The sequence below is a fragment of the Nicotiana tomentosiformis genome, chromosome 1 (genome assembly GCF_000390325.3).
Source record: "Nicotiana tomentosiformis chromosome 1, ASM39032v3, whole genome shotgun sequence".
NCBI classification, from domain to species: domain Eukaryota; kingdom Viridiplantae; phylum Streptophyta; class Magnoliopsida; order Solanales; family Solanaceae; genus Nicotiana; species Nicotiana tomentosiformis.
In genome coordinates, this window is record NC_090812.1 from 122,592,717 (window position 1) to 122,616,297 (window position 23,581).

Genomic DNA, 23,581 nt, shown 5'->3' on the forward strand with positions numbered 1-23,581 from the left:
GTGAATAAAAAATATCAAAATTATATAATAGCATATTTGATTAAATTTTTGAGTACTAAAATTTGATAATATTGAAGTATTAGTTGGAACAATAATATGAAGTTAAAAACATATAGAGATAGTTGTACGGCACAAAAGTGAGGAAAGTTCGTTTACATTGCAAGCAGGCATGGCTGCTGTAATTCCTTCGACAGTAACAATACCAGAATCCCTGCCTGCGTATCTTGAGTCACCTTTACTGTATTCTTTCCCTATATATTTGTTTTTCAGTGTGGACCAAATCAACAAACTTCAGCAATGAAAACTGGAGTAGTCTCCTTGTAAAAATTTGGAGAAAAAGCAAAATAGCCTTCAAGGATAATATGGGTCAGGCCAGTGAAAATCCACCAGCACATCAGCATTCTATCGACCTTTGATATTTTAGGAAACCGTCCTAGTAAATGCAAGACACGGAAATGGAGTCAAATAAATTGTGCTGCACTAGGAAAAGAAAACCGAACATGCAACCAATTAAACTAGTGTACTTCCCAGGTTCAACGTAGTCTCTGACAGATCTTTTCTTTTACTCTCTCACTCACACACACACCCGCACATTTTTTTAATTTACCTTTTCTTGGAAAAAAAAAGGGAGATTATTACTTATTATTGTTAGTACTAGTATTTTTTGGGTGGAAGGGGGTTGGGTTTAGGAGAGACAACTTAATTTGAAGCCACCTAAGATGTCCTAACATGTAAAAAGTTTCGAAAACCCAATTAGCTGCTCAATAACTCTGACCTTTTTTGTGTAATGGTTAACGAAGTGAGTTGAGAATCATGAGATTTCAAATTCAAATATAATTGGAGGCAAAAATACTAGGTAATTTTTTTTTATTTCTCCACGCTTTAGTGGACAGAACTATCCAATACCTATGCTTATGGAAAGTAGCAGATATCTAGTAAAATTAGACGAGTTGGGCGCAAGCTAAAAAAAAAGCGGTGGCTCTAGAACAAATCTTATGGTAGAATCCAACATTTCTAAATAGAAATCTACGCACCCCACTACCCCTATTTAAACATGCAACTAATATCTGTAACAACCCTTAAGGATTTAGGTTATTTTTGCTGAAGAGGATCATATAAAGTCACGGACCATCATCTCATCCCAAAATCAGTTACTACTTAGTTAGTGGAGACAGATAATTTTATATAAAATTCTCCTAGATGAAAATGCAATTATAAGAAGCAAAGAATAAGTGTGGGGATAAGTAAAGAAATTACCGGAGAGGAGCCACATGAAGAAGACAACAAGCAAAGAAGCGGAGCCATAGACATCGACAATGTAATTTGGAGGGAGGAAACATGGCACATAACCTGCCAACTTCAGATCCCGAACGTAAGGATGAACATTTCCCTCACATTCCATTATTTACGAAAAGGAAGCAGGCTATAGTTAGTAGAGAGACAACCTTTTAATAGAGTAACAGATTCAAGCGCCAGGCGGCCACCCCATCTGATTTTTGAATTTTGGACCCACATTTTACTCCTTTTTTTTAAAAAGAAAATTTGACCAATAGTATCTTGGTAAAGAATAAAAAAGAGTGAGAATTGATCGTACTTTATTTTTAGATCGCAAGTTAATAATGTTATCACCGGACTACCTCTATTTTTCCAATTTTTATCTTTCATTAAAGTGGGGACGTGAGGATTCAAGCGCTCACCCCATGTGAAATGTTACGCGGCGTCCTTCCTCATATGTCTTGGAAGGGCAACGTAAGGCTAAGCAACCGATATCCGTGCAGTTACTATCCGCTAATTGGGGTCCCCTCCGTACGCTAGACGAAACTGTCAGTGCTGTACGAGAAAACCAATGTCAAGAGCAATTCAGAGAACAGAAAAGAGAATGAGAATGAAAGAAAGTTAGATTGCATTAATGAAAGTTATTACAGAAAGACAACACGGTGTCGAGGGAGAGAGACACCAATACAGAGAATTGTTTGCTTCCTTAAAAGTTTGACTACTTAATCCCCCCTAATAATGCTTAGAAAAAAAAACTAAAGTTACAGGACTTGACATAACTAAGCTAGAGAGACATAATGGAAATACAGGAAGTAAAACTACTCTATATTTACAATAAAAAAGACTTAGATTCGTACAAGGTAGAAGTAGGTCCGTTGGCAGCAATCTTGTCTTTAGCATCAGAGTCTGTGCGCGCGGCGCTGTTGGGATCCGCCTGCGGCTAGGCGCTGGTGAGGGCTATAAATGGGGCGACATAGGCACATACACGCTTGTCACTTGGCGCGACCTAGACCACGGGGCCGTCTATGATGCTAGGCGTTGAGAGGCTTGCCAGGACGCCATGTGGCGCGTCCAAGGGGTCATGGGGCATGGCTGGAAAGCTGCCCATGACATTCTCCCCCGCTTGAGTTGGCGACGTCCTCGACGCATTACTTGCAAGATAATCATCGATCAAGTTCTTGTAGGCTTTGAGGTTTGTTCCCCTCTCCCAAGTATTCTCCTCCGTGTCACATCCCTGCCATTTCACCAAGAACCCTTGGTGATCTTTCCTTGAAGCATGAGCGACTCGATTATTGAGAATAGCTTCTACACGCCTTTTACCGGTTGAATTAGGGCCTAGAATACTGGGTATTGTGAGTTAGCTCCGTGAAGGATCCTCCATGTCTTTCCAAAAAGGTTTCAGAAGGCTGACATGAAAGACTGGATGAATCTTCCACCAAACGTGATTATCCACTCGGTATGCAACTTTTCCACTGCGCTTCTCAATGGACAAGGGTCCAATGTACTTTTGCAATAGGCGAGGGTCATGTACCCCTGCAAACAAGTATCGCTTTGGGATTTTTACCATCACTTTGTCTCCTACTTGGTATTCAACAAAGTGACAATTTTGATCAACATGCTTTTTCATATGCTTTTCGGGCTTTAACAAGATAGCTCTGCACTATCTCCAAATTTTTCTTCCATTCCTTCGAGAAGCTAGCAGCTTGAGGAGATTTCGCCATGTTTGGGGCATTCACAGTGTGTGGGAGTAGCAGTTGCTGTCCGATAACAATTTCAAAAGAGCTTCTATTTGTACTAGTGCTCTTTTTTGAATGGAAACATAGTTAAGCAGCATCCAGAAGCTTCATCCAATTCTTCTGGGATCCGATAACAACATCATGGAGGTATTCCTCCAGCATGCCATTGAACCGCTCCGTCTGGCCATCAGATTGCAGATGAAAACTTGAACTGTGACTCAACTTGTACCCGAGGCACTTAAAGAGCCGATTCCAAAAGTTGCTAATGAAGAGAGAGTCGCGATCACTAACAATGTCTTTAGGCAGACCCCAATATTTGACAATATGAGAGAAAAAAAGTTGAGCTGTATCTTCTGTTAATATATATTTTAGGGCTGCTATAAATGTAGTGTATTTAGAAAATCGATCTACCATAATCAAGATAGTTGTAAGATCTCTGACCTTGGGTAATTCGATGATGAAATCCACTGACACGCTTTCCCAAGGTCTCTTTGGAACAATTAATGGCTCCAAAAGTCCCGCTTGTGTCAAGCGGTCCGACTTGTCTCTCTGGCATACTAGGCAAGTCTTCACATACTGAGCAATATCATTAGCCATTTGAGGCCAATAATAATCACGATGCAATAATGTCATGTTGCGTTCTTCACCTGGGTGGCCGGCCTACAAAGTATCATGGTATTCCATCAGAAGAGTCCTTCGCAGATCCCCTCCTTTAGGAACATAAAATCGGTTCCCTTTCACCTTCAGGAACCCATCTTCCATGTAGAACTGGCGAGTCTTGCCCTGTCCTACCAAATCGACCAAATACTGTGCAGCAGGATCCTTGGTGAGTAGATCTTATATCTGGTCTTTTATAGAGGTGGACACTTCGCTCCCCCTTAGGGTGGCGAGTAGGAACATTGATGCTAGGTCATCCCTTCGACTAAGCGCAACAACTTGGTTGGTCTTCCTACTTCGGTATTCCAGGTTGAAGTAAAATTCTGCTAGGAGTTCCTGCCACCTAGCCTGTCGGCCATTCAGCTTTGACTGGGGTCATGAAATGACTAACAACCGTGTTGTCTGTCTTGACCACAAACGGGGTTCCCAGCAGATAGTGCCTCCAAAGGCATATGTAGCGGACGACAACCAATAATTCTTTTTCGTGGGCGGCGTAGCACCGTTCTGCATCCTTTAACTTCCGGCCCTCGTATGTAACAGGATGCCCGTCTTGTAGCAAGACTCCGCCTAGAGCATAGTCGGAGGAATCCATTTGTACTTCGAACAACTTGGCCAAATCAGGAAGGGCCAAGACGGGGCTACTAGACATAGCCGCTTTCAATCGTTGAAGGCCTCCGCTTGCCTGGGACTCCAATCCCAAGGTGTGACTTTCTTTAGGAGTTATGTCAATGGCACTGATAAGAGATTAATTTTTCACAAACCGCCGATAAAAGTTGCATAGGCCAAGGAACGCCCTCAAGGCGTGGATATCCTTAGGCAGCGGCCAATCTGTGACAACATGAATCTTCTGTTGGTCCATCTTGATCTGCACTTCCTTGATGACATATCCGAGGAAGTCAATCTATTTTTGGGTGAATGAGCACTTGGAAAGGTTCACATATAATTTGTGCTCCCACAGTCGAGCTAGGACCTTCTGCAGGTGCTCCAGGTGTTCCTCCAATGTTTTGCTATATACCATAATGTCGTCCAAGTAGACCACTAAGAATTCTTCAATGTACTCTCAGAATACTTGGTTCATCAGGGTGCAAAATGTGGCTGGAGCATTAGTCAAGCCAAGTGGCATGACCAGGAAGCTGTACGACCCATATCTTGTCACACAGGTAATCTTATGTTCATCTCCCTCAGCAATCCAGACTTGCTAGTAACCTGTCTTCAGGTCTATTTTGGTGAACACTGTAGCACCACATTGTCTATCGAACAGGTCTACCATTAGCAGGATATGGTACTTATTTTTCACGGTGATTTTGTTTAGGGCCTAATAATCCACACAGTGTCGTAGGGTGCCATCCTATTTCTTTTGGAACAGCATAGAGGACCCGTAATGGGACTTGGGGGGGGGGGGGGGTTACAATGAACCCCGTGTCCAGCATTTTTGTCAACTATTTTCGAAGCTCGGTGAGTTCGGGTTGTGACATTCTGTAAGGCTCCCGGGCGGGTGGCTTCACACCTGGCACCAACTCAATCTCATGGTCCACAGTGCACCTTGGCGAGAGTCGCTTTGGTATGTCTTGTGGCATGACGTCTTAAAACTCCTTTAGTAGATCCTTCACGGGTGCTAGAATGGGACCCGACGAGCGTTCAATATTTTCAATACAGAGCATTCAATATCTTTTGAATCCCTTCTTCAACTGCAAGGCCGAGATGTTCTCTACGACCATCTTTATGGTTGTGTATGGGATAATGCAAGGCTTGGCCCGTTGGCTCCCATCATCAGTAGTATGTCTGCATAAGGTATGGGAATGGTGTTGGTTTGCCTCATGAATTCCAATCCAACTATCAGATCGAAGTCATCTATGATTATCGCATGCAAGTTGAATTTTCCTTCATAAGGACCAAGCTTCACAGGCACTCCTTTGGCTATTTCACCCACTGGCTAAGGTAGTGAGTTAATAGCCTTGATATAACCTCTGCCGTTTCCCACAACTAGACCAAGGCGCTATACCTGAGTTGATGCTAAGTAATTGTGAGTAGCGCCTGTGTATATCATTGCCCGAATGGGCTTGCCATTAACTTTCATTTCGACGAACATCAGGGTGTTCCTCTCAGTCAGGTGCCTTGGCTGAGAGGAGGCACCTCATCCACCTTCATTTTCCCTTTCTTAGTGGTTGGGCATGGGTCCTTCTTCTTACGGATGCTGCACTGGTTCCTACTACGGCCTCAAAAATAGAACAAACAAGTGCATTGAAGGCACCTATTGGTTCTGTCTGGTCAGCATCGTCTGTGTCTTCATCCGTCCCATCATCAAAAGTTTGATGGGCATTCATTTGTGCCTATGGGTATTCATTGTTCCAATGCGGCCCACCGTGATGACGATATCCTGAAGGGGGCTTCCTCTCCGATAAGGAGACCAAGAGGTCTCGAGGTTCTGGAGGATTCAGTAGATTCTACTCTTTGGCTATGACCCATCACATCGGAGGCTCGGGCAGTCAGCTAGTCCAGTCTGCACTTCAGACTACTCTTGGTACTCCAGTTAGTCAGGGTACTCATATGGGGAAGTCATCTTTTAGTACACTACCTGCACAAGGTTCCGACAATGATTATTATAGTTATCCAACACAGACTCAGTACTAACAACCACACCCGTAGAGGGGTTGTTATGAGTGTGGCGATACTAGGCACATCATGAGAGATTGTCCCAGACTTGGGAGAAGCAAATTTCATCAGAGCACTCAGGCTATGGGATCCATTCCATTTTCTACTGCACCTGCACAGCCAGCTAGGGGTAGAGGACAGGAGGGTAGAGGGCACCCTAGAGGGGGAGGCCCGACTCGTTGATATTCTTTCCATGGTAGGGCTGAGGCCGCTGCACCAGATGGTGTCATTACAGGTATGGTTTCGATTTGTTATAGAGGAGAATCGGTCTTATTTTGATCTAGTCCTATTTTATCGAAGTGAGTCCTCCTATCTTGCTTATATATGGGTTTAATTCGTGTTTCTTGTACTCTACTTATGTGTTTACCTCTATTGAGAGATTCTATAGCGGTAGCCCATGTCTATCATTTTGTTTTGTTCACTGTTGAGAGCTATGAGACTAGAAAGGAATTTCTGTTACTCATTACAGTAGGTTTTGATGTAGTTTCTGGATGGTTACGATTTGTGATTTAGGTGATCTACTGGTATGGGAAGTTCATTATGTGTTGTGATTTTGTTTCACGAAATTGAGTTAGTGGAAGGTTTCGTTTGGTGTGATGTGTATTCTATTCATGCTTCATAGCTGAGGATGGGATCCTCTGATAGGGAGTTGTGCCTGTCGGACTTGTTTGATAGTTCTCTCATGTGGTTCTCTTCCCATATTCAGTCATATTCGCGTTATACTTATTGGGTTTAGCTTGCGAGGTATGTGCCCAGGTGGCATTGGGTGTGATTTGTTGATTTGGTGAGTGGTTATGAGATCTTCATGTTTCTTGCATCGTTGTCGGTGTTGTGAAGGTTTGAGGCAAGGTTTTAGCTGATATGAGGTTATTTAACGGTGCCTAAATTGATTATGGGCACCTATTATGGTCAGAGATGTTGCTATGAGCATATGTGTGATGTATTACGTCATGTGGTTATACCTTGTGAGTGTATGCATGGGCCGTTGTAGCTGGATGAGGTTGATACCGTGTGTTAATGTGGGAATTGGGTCTTTAGGAAATGATCGGATAGTGGCAAATTTGGTTCTAAGGCTTATCGATGTGGGTGGAAGGAATAATCTTCAGTTGAGATGGTGTTGTCGGGCTTATGTGGATTGGGGGGACGTGGTATCACCCACGGGTATATGTATGGTGAATTCATTCAGTGATTTCATGGCTTCAGAATGGTTCTTGGCATGTTTGAGGACAGAGGTTTGGTGGCTTACAGTCTCGAGTAGCCTTTTATTGTGTATTATGACTTGCGTGTATGGTCGGATTCGGTTTTGGATGATTCAGGATTGATTTGGAAGAATGATTCTTGTTTTAGAAGCTTAAGTGACAAGAGTTGACCGAAGTTTGATTTTTATGTAGACAACTCCAGAATGGTGTTTTGATAATTCCAATAGCTTTGTATGGTGATTATGGACTTAGGTGTATGCCCGGATTTGGATTTGGAGGTCCGTAGGTTGATTTAATACATTTTGGCAAAAGTTGGAAAGTTGAAGGTTTGGAAGGTTGAGAGGTTAGACCAGAAGTTGACTTTGCTGATATCAGGTTCGAATTTTGATTCTGGGAGTTGGTATAGCTTCGTTGTGTCATTTGGAACATGCATGCAAAATATGAGGTCATTCCGAATTGATTTGATATAATTCGGCGCGAGTTGTAGAAGTCGAAAGTTTTGATGTCTTCGCGTTCGCGAGTGGAATAACACGTTCGCGAAGTGTACTGGAGATTGTTGTTCACGTTAGCAGCAGTGCTCTTTTCGCGTAGAACATATTTGGAATCTTATATTTTTGTGCTTCGCGATCGCGAAGCGTGTTCCGCGATCGCGAAGCATGTTCCGTGATCGCGAAGGGGAACATATGGGCAGATCTATATTTACTCTATTTCGAGGGCATTTGTTATTTTATCACTTTTGAGTTAGGCGATCTCAATTTTGGGCGATTTAGGAGGGGTTCTTCACAATTTGGATTGGGGTAAGTGTTCTTTACCTGGATTGGATTATATTTCATAATTACATCTTTGTTTTTATCATTAAATTAGTGATTTGAGTTGGAGAAAATTGGGGATTTTTGTAAAAACTTTCTAAAATGTAAAATGAAGATTTGAAGGCCGAATTGATGTCGGGATTGGATAATTTTGGTATGGTTGGACTCGTATCGGAATGAGTGTTCAGATTTTGTGAGTTTTGTCGTGTTCCAAGGTGCGAGCCCAGGTTTGACTTTTTGGGTTGACTTTTTAATTTTCATTAAAGATCGCATGTTTATTATCCGGAATTATTTTCTATGATTTTTATTTATGATATTGCGTTATTTTGGCTAAATTTGAGCCGTTCGGAGGTTTGTTTCACACGAGAAGATCCTTTTAGAGTATTGATTTGGCTTCTTTGAGGTAAGTATCTTGCCTAACTTTATGTGGGGGAACTACCCCTTAGGATTTGGATTGATTGTGTTATTTGAATTATGTGAAAGACGTGTACACAAGGTGACGAGTGCGTACTCGGGCTTATATGTGAAAATTGACCGGTTTAGACTCTTATGCTTCTTTTATATATTTGTTTGAAATTGTTAGCACATGTTATATCTTTTATTTGTCTTGTTTACTCTCCCATGCCTTATTAGAAGTTGTTAGTACCTGTCATATCCCTTACTTTTCAAGTTTTACTCTTATATGATTTATTTAAAGTTGTTACCTTTTTATCATTATGTGACTTCCTTTATTGTTGAGTTATTCTTAATTGAATTTGTTATTACATGATATCCTTTTGTTGCCGGGTTATTCTCATGCATTTAGACGTAGTTGTTAGTTCATGCCATCTCTTTCATTGTTAGCTTATTTCATACACTAGGATCCGAAGTTGCCATTTCATGGAAATACCTTCATTGGCGAGTTTATCCTTCAACAATTAATTGAAGTTGAAGTTATTGAAAGACATTGATCCATTTTAATTGAAGTTGTGTTTAAAGGCGGTGTTGTTCATTGTTGAGTTACTTACCCGTTCATTTTATTGTTATTGAGATTCTATACACATTGTGTAGAGCCGTGGTCTATTTGTTTTGGAAATATTGATATTGTTGATTCTTTTGGAATGGTTGTGGCCTATGAGCACTTGTGGTACGAGTTGATATGTCGTGTTGTTGTGATGTTAGGGCATGTGAATTGTTGTGTGGATTGATTGTTGTTATGCAGAGTATAAGGTAGGTATCTCACTGTTGTCGTTATTCGGAGCATAAGGGTGGCATCTCACTGTTGTTGATTGTGCGGAGTGATACATGTGGCTATTGTGTTATTGTCCGGGTGGAGCGATAAGGGTGGCTATTATGCAGAGCGATACGGGTGGCTATCAGAGTGATACGAGTGGCTATCGGAGTGATACAAGTGTCTAATGATATTGTCAGGGCGGAGTGATACATGTGGCTATCAGAGTGATACGGGTGGCTAATGATATTGTCAAGGCGGAGTGATACGGGTGGCTATCAGAGAGATAAGGGTGACAATGTCAGGGATGATGTGTGATGGCTTGTGGGCATTATGTTGATGATATTCGTGTGATGATGCGATTTTCCTTGTGTATGTCATACACCTTACGTGACTTGTTGTGTTGCTTTAATGAGCTGCTCGATGTCTTTGATATTACTTGTTGATTTGGGCTGTAATAGTACACTCGCACAAGCATACACCGTCGCATGCCACTTATACTAGTCCAGGAGTACGAAACTTAACATTTATTGATCATGCCCATGAATTCTTGTATTATTTGCTTTCATGTTGATGTTGAGCCTGTGACCACGCTGGGCGGATTGTAATATTGAGCCTGTGACCATGCCGGGTGGATTGTGATATTGACCCTGTGACCACGCTGGGTGGATTATGATATTGAGCCTGTGACCACACCGGGAGGATTGTGATAGTGAGCCTGTGACCACATCGAGCGGATTGTGATTGTGAGCCTGTGATCATGCGGGGCGGATTGAGATATTGGCACATGAGTTATCCGTGCGATTGTGATTAGAAATGTGGGCACAAGGTGCCGTGAGCATATGATTGGTGGGTTGAGACTCATGACTTGTGATTATGAGATGAGGTATCTCGAAGTAATTTCGTTGCGAAACTTGTGTTAGAACGGCTTGATTAATTGGTTGTTATTTGTTTTCCTTATTTGGTTTCAATGGTACTTTCCAGTGTTCTTATTACTTTACTGTTTATATCACATGTTGATTCTTGTTACCATTTACTGATTCCTGCTTTCATTATTAGCTTTATACTTCTATACTGCACATGTTATTTTGACTAGTAGGTGTCTTGACTTGTACCTCGTCACTACTCCACCGAAATTAGTCTTGATACTTACTGGGTACCGACAGTGGTGTACTCATACTACACTTCTGCACATTTTTGTGCAGATCCAGGTATTGGAGATATCGGACTAAGGTAGAGTTAGCTTATTGATCGTGAGGATTCAAGGTAGAACTGCTTGGTCATCGCAGTCCCTTAGAGTCCTTTCCTTTCATTGTACTGTCAGCTTGCTAGTTGAACAATATTGTATTTCATTTTTTGAGATCTTTCCATGTATTCAGCTAGAGTTCGTGACTCTGTATTACCTAGTCTTAGGAGGTTATAGTGATTATTTATGCGTAGGCTTATTTCACATTTATTTCGGTATTTATGTAAATCTTTGTTTTAAAATATCTTTGTTAAATTGGCTTAATTGTTGTAAGTAATCGACTTAGCTAGTCTTAGAGACTAGATGCCATCATGACGCCTAAGGTGTGAATTTGGGTCGTGACACTCCATACGGGCATAAGGTTTCAAACCTTCCAGGAATGCGAAGAGTTTGTCTTTGTCCCCCATATCCCGTATGTTGAGCATGAGTGTGGAGAATTCCGGCACGTAATCCCGAACTGACTTGGTCTGGCGGATCTCCCGAAGCTCTCTCTATGCATAGTACTTAACGTTTTTGTGGATGAATTGTAGGCGTATGGCTGCCTTCAAGTCTCCCTGTCACGCCCCAAAAATCCTAACTTGTCGTGATGGCGCCTATCTCAATACTACGCAAGCCGACAACCTCAATAAACCACAATTTCTTTTAAATTTGAAAACATAATATTTGAATTTCATAGAAGATCTCACAAATCATTGACATAAAATACATTCCCAAAACCCGATGTCACTGAGTACATGAGCATCTAAATGATAACAAAGTCTGACTGATAAAAACACTATCTGAAAAATGTAGAACAGTACAACAACTGAAAAGAAGAGAGTCTAGGTCTGCAGACGCCAAGCAGCTACCTCCATAGTCTCCACAAATAAAGCTCCGAAAAACTAGCAACCGCCGTGTCTGGAAGTACCTGGATCTGCACACGTGGTGCAGGGTGTAGTATGAGTATAACCAACTCAGCAAGTAACAATACTAAATAAAGAGCTGAAGATAGTGACGAGCTTCACAGCTGAGTCCAATTACAGTAATTTCCAACATAAGAAGATAGGCATGCTTTCATGTTCAACATTTAAAACTCAACAGTAATTTTATATCCAGTTCGACTGAAAAAGAAGGTAGTATCTTTCAGAACTTCCAACACAGAAATATGACAACTGTAGTGCAACAAGAATAAAATCAAATGCATCCTCTCAGGACCACAGTCACTCAGCCATTTCATTCACTCAGCACTCAGCACTCGCACTCAGTAGGTACCTGCGCTCACTGGGGGTGTGTACAGACTCCGGAGAGGCTCCTACAGCCAAGCACTATAATCCGCACGGACAACTCACGTACTGCACGGACAATTCACGTGCTATAGTATCGATATCTGGATCCACATGGACAACTCACATGCTATAGTATAATATATGGATCCGTACAGACAACTCACATGCTATAGTATAATATATGGATCCACACGGACAACTCACGTGATGCACGGACAACTCATGTGCTATAATATAATATCTCACAATCAGGCCCTTGGCCTCACTCAGTCATAAATCTCTCCAGTCTTTTGGGCTCTCAATAATCATGAAAATCAGCCCAAACAATAATGATATGATGCATCAATAAGGAACAATAGAGACTGAGATAAAATAAATAAGTAAACTGTGACTGAGTACACAATAATAATTAAGCAGATAGTTCAACATGTGCACGACCTCTTTGGGTCCTTACAGTACCAACACATAATCTAAACATGATTTGTGGTTCAATTTCTCTACTACATGGAGAATGTACAGATAACAACAGATTATTCAACTATACAGTTCCATGGAATTTTGACCAAGTCACAATTCCTATGGTGCACGCCCACACGTCCGTCACCTAGCATATGCGTCACCTTCATAGTCACAATTGATGTTTGCAATGTCTCCTTCGGCCTGCCGCATCCTGCGGTCCAGGTCGTCCAAACTTTGCACTAGGCTAGTCCTTAGATCAGGCACCGTATACATGATGGGTTGTAATACGTTAACCGCCTCTTCAAGGGCTGCAATGTGGTCCCCATGATTCACCATGGTGACAAATGGTGGTAATGGCAATATGATCCCTCGTCCGATGTCGAGCCTAGGCTCTGATACCAACTATTACGCGATAACTTCCTGAGATGTCTTGGAAGGGCGATGTAAGGCTAAGCAACCGATGTCCGTGTAGTTACTATCCGCCAACTGGCGTCCCCTCCGTACGCTAGACGAGACTGTCAATGCCATAGGAGAAAACCACTGTCAAGAGTAACTGAGAGAACATAAAAGAGAATGAGAATGAAAGAAAGCTTGATTGCATTAATGAAAGCTATTATAGAAAGGCAACATAGTGTCGAGGGGGAAAGACACCAATACAAAGAATTGTTTGCTTGCTTTAAAATTTGACTACTTGATCCCTCCTAATAATGCTTTAAAAAAAAACAAAGTTACAGGACTTGACATAACTAAGCTAGAGAGATATATGGAAATACAGGAAATAGAACTACTATATATTTACAATAAAAAAGGACTTAGATTCCTACAAGGTAGAAGCAAGTCTGTTGGCAGCAACCTTATCTTTAGCATCAGAGTCTGCGCGTGCGGTGCTGTTGGCATTTGCCTGTGACTGGGCGCCGACGAGGGCTATCGATAGGGTGACATAGGAACAGGATCGCTTGTCACTTGGCGCGGCCAAGACCACATGGCCGTCCATGGAGCTAGGCACTGGGAGGCTTTCCAGGACACCATCGCCGTCCAAGGGGTCATGATGCATGGCAGGAAGGCCGCCCATGACAGATATTATGAAAATGTCGTTGGAGGGACCTTTTTTAAGTTACTTTTTTCATATTTTGGTGTTAAGAAATATTTTCATAAAATAGCCTTGCGTCGCTTTTTTACGTACAATGGGAAAAATTTTCCTCAATTGCTAGAATTATATAGCATACAAGGCAGAATTCTAAAGTACATAATAATTGTGGTTATCGTCAGAATTTTGCCAAAAAATTTTGACCATCATCGTAATTTTACTTTAGCGACAATGCTGAAAATTTTAGTGATCCATCAGGATTTTTCACAAAATCATAACGAAATGCTTTAAAATTCTGCCCAGCATGCTTTAAAATTCTGACGCTTAAGGAAAATCCTGGACAATGTGCTTTTAAATATTGGTATAGGGCTTTTTCTCAGAATTTCTGTTATTGGAATAAAAAATCAATAGTGACACGAAAGTATCCCATTTATGATATTTTGGATTTTTGACCCGTATCTTACTCTACTTCTCTTTTTTCATTTTTATCCTTAAGTCTTTAATACCAATTGTATCTTCGTGAAGAGTGTATAGAGTGAAATTGGTTTATATTAAATGCTCGAATGATTACATGACACGTGGAATCAGAGGCTAACGGAAGATGAAGGGTGTGAAACCCAAGACTGAGGATAAATGCTTTGATTGGTATCAGGTAGATCCCGAAGGGAACGTAGTCAACAGAAACAAACGAATGTTTGTTACCAGATGACACTTAATGAAGAATATTCCTCAATATTAAATATGCAGCCATTGCAGAGAATTTTGGCATTTATGGCCTGCCATTACATATTCATCAATGGCCCCCTTTTATTGTCATTTAAGAGGGGCTTGATCCTAGGATCTTATTCCCTAGCTATAGCTATAAATAGTAGCTTCAACAACCATTGTAACACAAGAAATCTCTCGCAAAACTTATGCTACATTTTACTATCAAGCTGAATAGTATAACTTTATATTTTGTCTAGTATTGTTCTTATCGCTGTCTTCAGAAGCCTTGCTCCCAGAACAAGACTTGCTATTTATTTCGATTTCAACGCTAATTCTTATAATTCATTTAATTTATTTATCATTTTGGAATCAAATCAGTTTTCCTGTTTATAAACCACACAACAAATTCAACTATATCGTTTTACGGGTAAATAATTTGGCACCCACCGTGGGGCTTAGACAGTTGCGTAATTGAGTTGATCCTTGCATCTATTACTAAGTTGTTTGATTCTTTATTTCATAGAAAAAATAAATGGCAGATAATGATGTCAACATCACACACAATGTTGAGGCACAAGAAAATCTGCCTCATCACGAGGTTTCAATCAGTGACACCCCCAACGAGGGGGACGTAGCAACTTCGGTCCATGGCGGGAAATATCCCCAGCATGTGCGAGAGACAACTCCTAATGACGCCGAGGATGATCACCTTGCGGAAACAGTAAGGATCTTGAGAGAGCAGCAAAAAGCCATCACGAGCCACCTCTCAAGGCAAGACCAAGTCATGACAGAGCTAAAGTAGGCATTGTCAGGCGCTTCTAACAATGCGAATGGAAGAGTCCATGTTCCTCCCGGCGCTCCCGCAAAACAAACAGCTCAAAGAGTTGATAACAATACCCCGATGGGTGAGGTCGACTTCGATGGAGGCGGGGGGATCGACAGCGGTTCCGGTAACGACAACAGTAATGATCCCTTCAAAACCGTACACATGAGATTCATGAGGGAAATGAAAGAGTGGATGGATCAGAACGCGAAAGAGGTCCACGCTCGAATGGTCCAGACTAGAAGAAGTACACCAAATTGCCATTCAAATCGAGTGCAACACCAGAATGGATTCCGAAACGGTTCACAATTCCAAACATACCAAAGTATGATGGGACTTCACACCCTCATGAGCACATCACAATTTATACAACAACGGTGAAAGGAAACAACTTGGACCAACATGAGATTGAGTCGGTCCTAATGAAGAAATTCGGAGAAACACTCACGAAGGGTATTTGCTTTTACCCGAACATTTAATTGATTCTTTTAAGATGCTCACAGATTCTTTCATCAATGCCCATGACGGGGCCAGGAAGGTCCAGGCCCGAAAGACGGACATATTTAGAATTTTGCAAGGAGAGTCTGAATTGCCGTGTGAGTTCTTGATCAGGTTCCAGAATGAAAGGATGTTGTTACCAGTCGTGCCAGACGAATGGGAAGCTGAGGCATTTACTAAGGGGTTGAACCCGAGGAGCTCCGACGCCTCCCAAAAGCTTGAAGAAAGCCTGCTCGAGTTCCAAGTAACCACAAGGGCAGATGTCCATAACCGTTATGAATCAAAGATAAGGATATAAGATGACCAGCTCGGGTTCCCGACATCGACCAAGGGTCGGGATCGAGAAAACAACAGGAACAAATCTAAAGATGATTTTGATGCAGATCGACGATCTTCTTAAAGCCGATTATGAGAGGGATGAAGGACGCAGAAACAAAGGGTTCCGGTCAGCAGATAGGTTTGTCCCGATAGAAGAACTGACTGCGGCTGAAATAACAGGTCATTAGAGGACAAAGATGTATCAGGTTCCCGGGATTCCACTTATCCCAGGATCTCAGATTATAATTTCAATGTTAGTGTAGTGGAGCTGGTATCGGTGATGAGAAATATCAAGGAAGCATGGTTACCGAGGCCAATCAGATCCGATCCCAACCAGAGGGATCCTAATTTATAGGGCAAATATCATGGGACTCATGGCCACCGAACTGGGGACTACCAACATTTGCGCGATGAGGTTCCAATGCTTTTGAAGAACAACCATCTCAGGGAATTCTTAAGCGACCAGGCCAAGAACATTTACAGTCGCAGCCGAGACAACGCAAAACCCTCAAAGATAGGGGAAGACCCTCCTCGACTAACTATCAACATGATTTTCGGGGGGAACGAGATCAACAGTGTAACATTCTCAGCAGCCAAGAAGACAAAGGTATCATTGACTCATAGCAAGAGACTCCAGGAAGTCGCCGAAGATGGCATCACCTTCACGGATGAAGATGCTGATGGACTTCTTCTGCCGCACAATGATGCCCTGGTAATTTCTCTTAACATTCTAGATTTCAAGATTAAATGTGTTTTGGTTGACCCAGGAAGTTCAGCCAACATCATTCAATAAAGAGTGCTGGAACAAGACAAGCTAATCAGAAGCATTATTCCGGCAACAAAGCTCCTCACCGGGTTTAACTTAGCAAGTGTGACAACTTGCTGCCCACAAATACCGAAGGGGTCACGAAGACCACCTTATTTGAAGTGGTGGACGGCAGCATGGGCTACAAAATACTTCTCGACAGACCATGGTTACATGAGATGAAGGCCATACCATCAACATATCATCAATTACTGAAATTCCCGACTCCAGAGGGAATCAAACAAATAAAAGGAGATCAACAGGCAATAAGGGAAATAAATGCGGTATCAGTTTCCAGCAGCAAAGGGAGGGAACTCAACACATAGTAATTACATGAACCGACGCTTGATCCTGAACCAACATGACAAAGGGGAGGAGTCGTCGAAATCCCACCAGGTACCAAGATATTTTCAGGTACCAAAAATAATAGACGTGACCAAGTCCATGCCAGAAGAACTCGAACAAGTGGCTTTGTTCGAAAAATTCCTGGAGAGAAAATTTCACTTGGGGACAGGACTTAACCTCGAGCTCAGGTCAGGATTTATTGATTTTCTTAAAATTAACATCGATTGTTTCGCATGGTCGCACGCGGATATGACAGATATCCCGCTAGAGGTGGCCGTGCACAAGCTAAGCATGGACCCAAGCATCCCACCGGTAAGGCAGAAGAAGCACCCAATAGCCGATCAGAAACATGTTTGTTAAAGAAGAGGTAACTCGGTTACTTGACATCGGTTCAATCCGGGAGGTAAAGTATCCCGACTGGCTAGCTAATGTAGTTGTAGTTCCGAAAAAGAATAATGAATTTTGAATGTGCGTAGATTATAAAGACTTGAATAAGGAGTGCCTGAAAGACTCATTTTCATTGCCAAACATTGATCAAATAATTGATGCAACGGCCGGGAATGAGTTGATGAGTTTCCTCGATGCCTATTCTGGGTACAATCAAATTAAGATGAACCCGGAGGATCAGGAAAATAATTTGTTCATAACGAACTTTGTCACATATTGTTACAATGTGATGCCCTTCGGGATTAAAAACATTGAAGCCACTTATCAGAGCTCGTGAACAAGATGTTCGAAAAACAAATAGGTAAAATAATAGAATTTTACATAGATGACATGTTGGTCAAGTCTTTGAATACAGGTGACTATTTAAAACACCTCCAAGAAACCTTTGATATCCTGAGGAAGCATAAAATGAAAGTCAACCCCAAAAAGTGTGTGTTCGGGGTTAGCTCCGGTAAGTTCTTGGGTTTCGTGGAATTCTGGAGTCCATTCAAAGTTGTTCTTCTTCTTTAGAGGTAGCGATAAGTGCCGTTCTAGTCCGGGAGGATAAAAGTACGCAATCTCCTATCTATTATGTTAGCAAAATCTTGTCAGGAGCAGAAACTAGTTATCCGCACCTTGAAAAACTGGACTTAAATCTCATAGTCGCCTCTCGAAAGCTTAGGCCTTATTTTCAGTGTCACCCGATAGCCGTTATGACAACCTTTCCCCTATGGAATGTCCTTCACAAATCCGAGTTGTTGGTTCAGTCGGCCAAATGGGCAGTTGAAATCAGTGAGTTTGATATTGAATATAAGCCCAGGACTGCGATCAAATCACAAATTTTGGCTGACTTTGTGGCAGACTTCAGTCCGGGTTACTACTTTTGGCCGCAAAAGAAGCAGTGATTGTGTCAAAAACGACATCGGGAGTTTGGACCCTATTCACAGACGGAGCTTCCAATGTGAAAGGATCCGGGCTCGGAGTGGTCCTAATCAAGCCCTCGGGAGAAACCTTGAGGCAGGCCATAAAATCTATTCCGTTGACTAACAATGAAGCTGAGTATGAGGCTTTGGTTGGAGGACTTGAAATGGCCTAGGGCTTTGTCTCCGAGGTCATTGAAACTAATTGTGATTCCCAACTAGTAGTGAATCAAGTATATGGAATCTTTGACAAAAAAGGAGGAACATATGCAACGGTATATGCTTAAAGTTCAAACGTTGCTCACACGGTTCAGGAAGTGGCCCACATCCTGAGAGAAGAAAATGTGAAAGCAGATATGTTGGTCAATTTGGGGTCATCCACGGAGATGAAGGCATCAAATTCCAGTACTGTGGTTCAACTTATGCATTCGGTACTGGATGTGGATGGTTATTGTGAAGTAAATATGACCAACCTAGTCTAGGATTGGAGGAATGAGTTCATCGATTACCTTCAGCATGGCAAGCTGCTCGAAGACCCGAAGGTATCCCGGGCACTTCGCACTAAAACAGCTTGCTACAGCCTCTGGGGGGAGTTATATAGAAGGTCGTTCCAAGGCCCGTTGGCTTGATGTTTAGGAGCCTCGAAGGTAGACTACATTATAAGAGAGGTTCATGAAGGAAATTGCGGGAATTATTCCGGTGCAGATTCGTTGGTGCTAAAATTAGTTTGGGCAGGATACTACTGGCCCAGAATGGAGCAAGACACGAAGGCATTGGTTCAGAAATGCGACAAGTGTCAGCGCCATGCACAGTTGGTACACCAACCGGCAGAACTCTTGCATTCGGTACTATCCTCATGGCCATTCATGAACTGAGGGATGAATATAGTTAGGCCGCTGCTATCGGGTCCCGGGAAGGTAAGATTCCTTTTAATTTTAATTGATTACTTCACTAAATGGGTTGAAGCAGATCCTTACCAAAAGATCGGCGAGCACAAAGTGGTTGATTTCCTGTGGGAAGACATAATTTTTTGGTTCGGAATACCGAAGGAGATTACATGCGACAACAGGCCACAGTTCATAGGCTCCAAAGTCACAAAATTTCTTGAAGACCTGAAAATTAAAAGGATTACATCTTCGCCATACCATCCGAGAGGCAAATGGGCAGGCGGAATCAACCAATAAGGTGATCATTCAATACCTTAAAAAAAGGTTGGAAGCAGCCAAGGGCAAGTAGCCCGAAGATTTACCGGGCATGCTATGGGAATGCCGGAAGATGGCAAAATCGAGCACGGGGAAAACACCTTTCTCTCTCGTATACAGTGCAGAAGCTCTGATCCCGGTAAAAGTAGGAGAACCGACCTTGCGGTACTTCTGGACGGACGAAGAAGCAAATAATGTGGCATTGCTGGTCAAACTGGAGCTATCTGATGAACATAGGGAATGCGCACATAAGAATGGTGGCTCAGAAACAAAGGATGGAAAGATACTATAACCGAAGGGCCAATCTCCGCTACTTCAAAGTAGGAGGCTTGGTTTTGAGGAAAGTGACTCAGAATACTCGGGAGCTCAATGCAGGAAAGCTGGGTCCGACGTGGTAAGGCCCCTATCAGGTTTCAACTGTCACCGGGAAGGGATCATAAGAACTACAAAATCAAGATGGAGTCAAATTACCGAGCAACTGGAATATGACTCACCTCAAAAGGAATTACGGTTGATCGATCCTGCTTATACTGAAGTATATGTTGCACTCTTTAATCCTTCGACCAGTTTTGTTCCAATTGGGGTTTTCTGGCAAGGATTTTAACGAGGCAGCAACAGAAAGCATATTACGAAAGGAGCATCGTCAGCAAAGTTAAGACCTTTAAATGATAAGGCACTGAAAAAATAAGCCACTAGGGGATGGTTAGATAATCTTTGGTTTGAGGGCAAAGTTCCTAGCGGGAAATGAAGCTTGCCATCGAACCAAAGATTATCCAACTGTTCACAAGTGTTTTTGCTCAAAGAAGCAACACTTCCAGTGTTCCAATTAGCATTCTTCGCATTTGAATACTGGGAGGGGAAGAATAGTATGAGAATACGGCAATTTGATTGCAACAAAAACCAGGACTGCGAGACCCGGGAACAATAATGTCTCATCGGGACCGGGGACTACACAACTAGACCCGTAAAAACAAGTTGTACAAATTAACCACATGTATTGACAGTTTTTTTTCTTTCAACAAACAAATTCTTATGTCATTTTGAATATAGAAAGAATAAAATGAAGTCTTTTTATTTTTATCTTGTTTCTTGTCCAAACGATGAATTGATTTTATCATTTGAAAGTTAACTAAAAACTTCAAATGCTAGTGCTGGAATGAACATGAGACGTTCTCTTCAAGAGCACTATAAACATAAGAAGGCCCTCTCTTATGAAACCCTCATAGTAAAGGGTTGGTTTCATAAGAATTTGTGCCCGGAACCCAAAAGCTATCGGAAGAAAACAAACCCGAAGCCTTACTTAATTCGATGCAAAAAGAATGAACTTTGTGCAATACTTAAACAAAAGGTCCTTTTTATTTATCAAACATGCCAAGCAGCATAAATACAAAGTTACAAAAGAAAACAACAAAAGAAAATAAAGCAAAACGGCTAAACTTCGTCGCCACCAGAACTCCGGGGAAGAGAGACACCTACGCCCCTAGGAGAAGTAGGCGGATCTGCCATCGACGCATGATCTTGGCCTTCATCATCATTCTCTTCAAGCTCCTCCTCGGTCGGTTCCCGAAAATTTTAAATCGGGACTAGAAGAGTCAGTTGCATGAGGTTGAGCCGGGAGACGTTCTCGAGCAGTTAACTCCAGCGTTCTAGCCTTGGCAATCTCATCGTCTGGCCTCTTCCAAGGTTTTTCTCCTCATATGATACATAGAGTATGTTTTTTCAATAATAAGGGAATCCACTTGGTGTTGAAGTTTTGCTTTAAGCCTATCAACCTCAGTTAAAAGGCCATCTCGCTCGGATCTCATGACACTAAGGCTAAGATCGAGATCACGGATTATAGTTATGCGAACCTTATTTTGATCCATGATATTCTTATACCTATCTTCCATCCGGGACCACTTCTCCTCGGCAACAACAACCTCTTCAGCTTTGGAGTTCAAAGCTACTTCTAAATTATTTGCTCGTTCGGTGGAGGCAGACTCGCGCTCGGTAGCAGCAAGAGAAGCATCTTGAGATTCAGCCCACCTAGACTTTGCATACTAAAGTTGTGCATGTAGTTGAGTGGCTTCTTGGCTGTGAGCCGTTCACTTTGTTGCAACCGGGCCTCAAGATTCACCACTTCAGTAGCCTTCGCCTCTAGCACTGGGAGGCACGCAACGAGTTCATTCTTCTCAGCCAAGAGTTGATCCCGCTCATACATAAGTCCCTCTTTGTCAAGAATCAATCTCTGTAGCCCTCGAAAGCGAGGAAGTTGGACTATAAAACAAATATCGAAGTCAGAAACCCTGTTGTAATAGACGAATAGAGACAAGTAGTAAAAAGAACAAGTATAATACCGCTGCTGCATTGTGCATGGCGTTATTTAACATGCACTCCCCTGAAAGAGAGTGTATTTTCTTCTTATCTTTCTCTAAAGCCAGCGGTTTCAGGTAATTATAGAGCTCCATCGGCTTGGACAGCAGGTGGCACTCCTTTGGGTCAGAGAAAGAGACGCTCCTCCTCCCTTGGGGATCAATAGAAGGGCGTGAATAGTTGTGCCCTAAATTCTTGTGGTCAAGGCACTAGGTAGGAGAGACATCCTCCTCTTGGCGTCTGCGGCTAGCAGAGGAGTTGCTGGTGATGAAGGCACATCTAGTGTGGAGGGAGATGAAGCTGATGGTGTTGAAGGTTGAGAAATAGATGCGACAGAGGCAGTGCTATTTATTGGTTGCTCACCAATGAAAGTAAAAAGGGCCCAGTACCCGACCTCATTGGACCAGAAGCAACAACTGGGACCGAAAAGGGAGAATAATCATTCTCCACTAAATCCAATTCTCCCCAGAATGCTCGAACCTCGCCTTCAGTTGGGGTTCTAAGCTCTCTAGATTGAGCATTCTGTTGAGCTGATGAAGATCGTTGCCTCCTTTAAAGGTAAGCCTCTTCATCACTGGCTTCCCTATCATCATCAATAACCATGGTGGCTGCGGCTGGCTCAGGTGTGGTTTTCTTTACTTTCTTATTTTTACCCCTGGCTAAGGAAGAACGCTGCCTTTTTGTTTTTTTGTTCTTTGGCTGGGGACTCCGAGAAGAAGCACCTACACCAGAAGCAAACCTAAGGGCACCGGTCCGGGTGAGAGCCTCCTGCAACAACCTCGCAGTCTCTGCAAGATTGACCAAAGCATCCTCCTCAGGGCAGGAAACGGAACCCTGCAGGAGACCTGAATTAAACAAAAAGGTAGGGTAAGCAGGTTTTCTTATGTACAAAGGTGGAATGAAGGAAGAGTCAGTTTACCGTGATTCTTGGCCCTCCACTCGTATTTGGGGATCAACTCATTCCACCGACGGGTATCTGGCGTAGTGATGTCCAGAATATTCTAAACCCATCGATCTAAGCCTTTAACCCTTGGTGGTGTCCACCGAGTAGCTGAAATAACGAATGAAAAGGGGTTAGCAATGACATGCAACAACCTTTCTCGTAGAAAGAGGTAGAGTTTGCGATCACATATTTTTTGACCGACCTTTTTCGGTCGGTAATCTGTCGGAAAAACTCGATTTTTCACCGATTTATTTTCCGACCGATTCGGTAAAAAAATTAAATAATAAAATTAATATTTAATTAAATTTTTCGACCGAAACAGTCGTACATATTGAGAATAAATTAATTTAAGTCGTAAATCAGCTCCAAATCTAAAAATATTTTAGCAGAATTCTGCTGTATTTTTAATTACACCACCTACCAAATAAAACAGCCAACCAAACACCTAATATCAACACACCATTTAGTATAACAAACTAAATTTAATATTTACTACAAATCGAACACAAATATTTATAACAATCCACCCAACTAATCAAACAACATTAATTATCATCAACCAATTATCAAAATACTAACTCAAATTCATAAATTAAACATGTCTCTATCTTCAACTCTAAAATATAACATGCACATTCAAATAGAT

General features: G+C 42.1%; 1 long non-coding RNA gene across 1 annotated transcript; it reads right to left on the minus strand.

Annotated features, from left to right (window-relative positions):
- Positions 1 to 62: 62 nt before the first annotated feature.
- Positions 63 to 1,410, minus strand: LOC138902887 (uncharacterized). Its single transcript, XR_011412512.1, has 2 exons — positions 1,258 to 1,410; positions 63 to 433 (listed from the first exon to the last, which is right to left on the minus strand). It is a non-coding gene; the product is annotated as an uncharacterized lncRNA (long non-coding RNA).
- Positions 1,411 to 23,581: the final 22,171 nt, after the last annotated feature.